This window comes from Octopus bimaculoides, chromosome 9 (assembly GCF_001194135.2).
Source record: "Octopus bimaculoides isolate UCB-OBI-ISO-001 chromosome 9, ASM119413v2, whole genome shotgun sequence".
In the NCBI taxonomy this organism is placed as follows: domain Eukaryota; kingdom Metazoa; phylum Mollusca; class Cephalopoda; order Octopoda; family Octopodidae; genus Octopus; species Octopus bimaculoides.
Window position 1 is genome coordinate 42,330,311 of NC_068989.1, and position 4,816 is coordinate 42,335,126.

General features: G+C 37.5%; 2 protein-coding genes across 2 annotated transcripts in view; one reads left to right on the plus strand and one right to left on the minus strand.

Moving 5' to 3' along the window:
* Positions 1 to 4,816, plus strand: part of LOC106870301 (uncharacterized) — a 204,355-nt gene that overhangs the window by 174,688 nt on the left and 24,851 nt on the right. The window lies entirely within an intron of this gene.
* The window catches only part of LOC106870298 (centrosome and spindle pole associated protein 1), a 139,234-nt gene that overhangs the window by 75,833 nt on the left and 58,585 nt on the right, over positions 1 to 4,816 (minus strand). Inside the window, exon 2 of the mRNA XM_052970909.1 lies at positions 1,526 to 1,731. The gene's annotated coding sequence lies outside the window, so the exon portion shown is untranslated. The remainder of the gene's footprint in view (positions 1 to 1,525; positions 1,732 to 4,816) is intronic.

The following is a 4,816-nucleotide window of genomic DNA, read 5'->3' on the forward strand; positions in this document are numbered from 1 at the left end:
TCTACACCACGGAACCACACACTCACGACTCCGCTTGGAACAGCGGTGTATCTTTAATGTACGAACAACTATCCCCTTCGAACTAAACACAACCCCCTCCTCCTATTGACTGCCCCTACACCTCCTGCAACTAAGCAACCTTATTTTATTTTTCATTTTTTGCTTGTAATTGCGCCACTTTATATTGCATTAACTTCTTCATCTCCTTTCAACCTTATTTTTTATAATTTATTCTTTTTATTTCTATATATACACACACACACATACACACACATGTACACACACACATGTACACACACACATACACTCACACGCACACACACATATACCCACGCACACACGCAGATGAACCCACACATACCTCCCATACACACACACTCATACATACACGCACACAATTATACATACATGTACACACACGCACATACAAGTACACACAAGTTTAGGTACCAGAATTTAGTATGGTATTATCTATACAGTTTCAAAATAGGGTGATTAAAATCAAAATAATCAACAAGGATATCCAGAGGTAATGCAGTACGATCGTTTCGTGCGACTCCATTTAATTGAACAATGTAAAAATTACATCAAATATAAAATGTAGAGCAATCTTTAGCTGCACAAAGACATAGAAATTTAGAAATTTAATGAAATTAAATTTGAACAGAAGGATATATTTTTATAATTAAATCTAAACTCTTCAAGTAGAAAGGTGGAATACAAAAAAAAAACAAAAAACATTTTGACTTAGCCAGACCATACAGGCTAGTAAATAAACATTCTAAGCAGATTTTAACTGTCACTGATTTTATTTGGGCTTATTTTGTGCTGATTTATGGACTATCTTATCAGACCTAAGGATCCAAGGCTTAAGAGAACAATGGCAATTTCTTTTTAGGGTAAGGGGTAAACAGTATAGACAGTAAACATGGATGATAAAGTTACAAAATTTCTTAGGGTTTGGTGACAAACTACTATAGGGGCGGGGTTCTACTAGCAGACTAGTTTATAATGAAACAGGGAAAGTCTAATCATATAGCACAAAGTTGCTATATTGTATACAGATACAATAAATAGTTATTCATAGTTTTCATTAATAAGAATAATATATCAGTATTGTTTTACATATGCTAGGTTTGAAATACTTGAGATACCAATATTTGCTTAATTAATATGTGAATAAATAAAAGCTAATTATGAATTAGATAATGAAATAAAATGAAATAGTGTATAATAATGTAAATAATCAATTAAGGCAGTATACAAAAACAATGAAGGGGCATTAATTTAAAATGCTATGGTAAAGTACATTTAGACTTATTTACACCAATATAAAAGACCCCTAGATAAGATGTGAAATTAAAATTTATGTATATCTTGGACTAAAATTTTAAAATTAAACATGTATATCTAATATCATTAAAAGGACACATAAAAAACAAATTTATTATACAGTTAATATAAAGAATTGATACATTGGATTTACATGGTATATAATGATGGACTCATATATATATATACATACGTGTGTCTGTCTGTCTGTGTTTTTGTGTTTGTCCCACAACACTGCTTGACAACCCACATTGGTTTGTTTACGTCCCTATAACCAAGCCGTTCGGCAAAAAGACACCGATAGAACAAATATCAGGTTTAAAAAAATAAGTACCGAAGTCGATTCATTAGACGAAAAGTTCTTCAAGACGGTGTTCCAGCATGTCCGCAGTCTAATGACTGAAATAGATAAAAGATAAAGATGGAAAGCGTTTGAAGGCGGGTTTTGCCATTTAGTTAGGAGAAGACAGTACCTAAGATTCTCTTGAGGACATCTGAAAGGAATGTGAATAAAGAAAGTATCCTCAAACCAGAAACTCCACTCCGCTAAAATCTCCGGAAGTGTCGGTTGGAGGTGATAATCGCAGTGTCGAATTAAATCTCTCATTCAAGTAGGCTACGGTAAGTTTTGAACTCAAAACGCAAAGAGCTAGAATAAGCACTCGTTCCATCCATGCCCTGATGATTCCGCCAAAATAGACCAGCTTCAATAAATGCTGGAAACTAAATAAACAGGAAGTTTGTTTGTGGAGTCAGACACAGCTTTGTGGTTGAGAAGTTCGCAACACAACCACTTGGAGCAGGGTTCGATTCTACTGCACGCCACCTTGGACATGCCTTTCAGTATTCTCGCATCGATCTTATGAATAGAATTCTGGTAAGCAGAAGCTGTACGGAAGCCCGTCTCTTTCTCGTTCTCTCTCCCTCCTCTCTCTCTCTCTCTCTTTTTCTCTCTCTCTCTTTTTCTCTCTCCCTCCTCTCTCTCTCCTTTTCTCTCTCCTTTTCTCTCTCCTTTTCTCTCTCCTTTTCTCTCTCCTTTTCTCTCTCCCTCCTCTCTCTCTCCTTTTCTCTCTCCCTCCTCTCTCTCTCCTTTTCTCTCTCCCTCCTTTTCTCTCTCCCTCCTCTCTCTCCTCTCTCGCTCCCCCTCTCTCTCTCAATATATATATATATAATATAATATATAATATAATATTATATATATATTATATATATATATATATAAGTAAATGTAGGGATATACAAGTTAGACAGATCAATATATAAAGTATGTTAAATGCATGAAATACTAAAAAAATGTATATATGCATACATACAAAAATCTCCGACTTACATAGAATACAAATGATTTAGGAAATTAAAGGGGTTGAAGAAAAGTATTACAAATCCAACAGCTGTTTCTGGGGGCTCGGAAGTCCAAAATAATGTCTGTAAATTGATTCCATCGTAGGATGAGACGATCCTCCGTATTCAAGGAAAAAATCTTACATTTGAGATGTTAAAGGGAAGAAGTTATTTGAGGTGTTTTATATATTGATCTGTCAAACTTGCTTATCCCTACATTTACCTCTATACCTACTCGAGTTTAAATCTCTTGAGCACTATTAAGTGTATTCTATACGGAGACTATCTGATTCTCATCTACGAACAATACACACACGCGCGCGCGCGCGCGATGACAGACTTTCACACCTGTTACGCCCATGAACACTCACTCACAAGGCATTGATCTGTCCGGGACTATAGTAGAAGACACTTGCCTAAAGTGTCACGCACAGTCTCGGATATATTAAGATATTTAAAAGTTAAACTCAAGAGGGTTGGTCTTAAAATTTGGCGGCTGATCTTTTTGCCGTTTTGGCAGTGATTTAAAGATTCTCTACAATGCCTTAGAGTTTGCTAGTCCAGACAAATTGGACAGTGTGGGCAATGAAGAAGGACTCTTCACAATTATCTCTAGCTGGTCTCCTTTGCAGTTGTATAATTTGCATATTATATATAATTCTTTCATGTTCTTCCAGCAGCTGTGTTTCTCTCCGTGCAGTGTCTCTGTATCGCGCCTGCTCTAAGTATATAAATGTCGCAGAATATCACACATACGCACAATGTGTATGTTTGATTAAGCATGTATGAAGCGATTCACATGAGATCCTGTTTTCTCCTCTTTCTACGTTAATACTCCTATATATACGAGGTGTGCTCAAAAGGTATCCTATCTGTGGCCAAAACACAAGTAATATTTTTTAAAATCCCCATTTTGATTTAGTTTCCTTCAAAGTATTCGCTTTGGGAATCCATACACTTCTGCCAGCATTCCAGTCCCTGCTGGAAACATTTCTGGAAATCACTTTTTGGGATGTTGGAGAGCTGTACCATTGGATTTTGCTTAATATCCTCTGTTGACTCAAACCTTCTCTCGTTGAGTGTCTTTTTTTAGCTTTGGGAATAGCCAAAAGACACACGAAGCCAGCTCTGGAGAGTAGGAAGCCTGACGAACAAGTGGTGTGCTTTGCTTAACGAGGAATGCTTAGAAGAAGTGGTCGGAATAAGCGTATGTGTTATGGTGGAGTTGTCAGTTCTTTGCTGCCTACAGGTCGGGTCGTCTTCACCGCACAGCTTCACGAAGGCGACAAAGAACCGCCAGCTAATATTCTTTGTTCGTTGTCTGACCTTATGGTACATATTCATGGTGCACAACACCTCTGTAGTAAAAAAAAAAACCTCATCATCAGGTCATCAACATTACTGCGTACTTGTCTTGCTTTCTTTGGTCTTAGCAAGGATGGATGTTTCCATTGGGATGATTGCAATTTTGTTTCAGGATCATAACCGTACACCCATGTCTCATCGCTAGTGATGATAGCGTTCATGAAGTTTTGACCTTGGCTAGCACAGTCCAGCATGTCCTAAGAGATTTCCTTTCTGTTTTCTTTCTACTGGTCAGACAGCATCTTTGGTACGAATTTTGCCGACACCCTCCTCATGCACAAATCTTCTGTTATAATTGACTGAAGTGACCCATTGCTGATTCTAGCTTCGGCAACAATTTCCTCAATAGTCACACGACCGTCTTCATAGACTATTCTTCGAACTTTGCAATCATTTCATCGTTTCTGCTAGTCGATAGCCTGCCATAACGTGGCTCACTGTCTACTGAGATGCGGCCATCTTTGAACCAGTTGTACCACTCCTTTATTTTCGTCTTTCCTGTATAGTCTTGGCTTGCGTAACACCAAGTTTTTTGGAAGAATTTGGTACAGTATCTTTGCTCAATGTACTCGAAAAATCGCACCCCACACTCTTCACGTCTGTACTCAACGCGTCCATGTGGGCGAATTGCGCAACCTACAGACACGAAAATTTTTGCACATACTCAGGAAGGACGCAGCTACCTAATACTCATGCGTATTTTGCTCACGCATTATTATTTTGTGCAAAAAAAAAAATCAAGGTCGGATACTTTTTGACTTCACCTCGTGTATATATA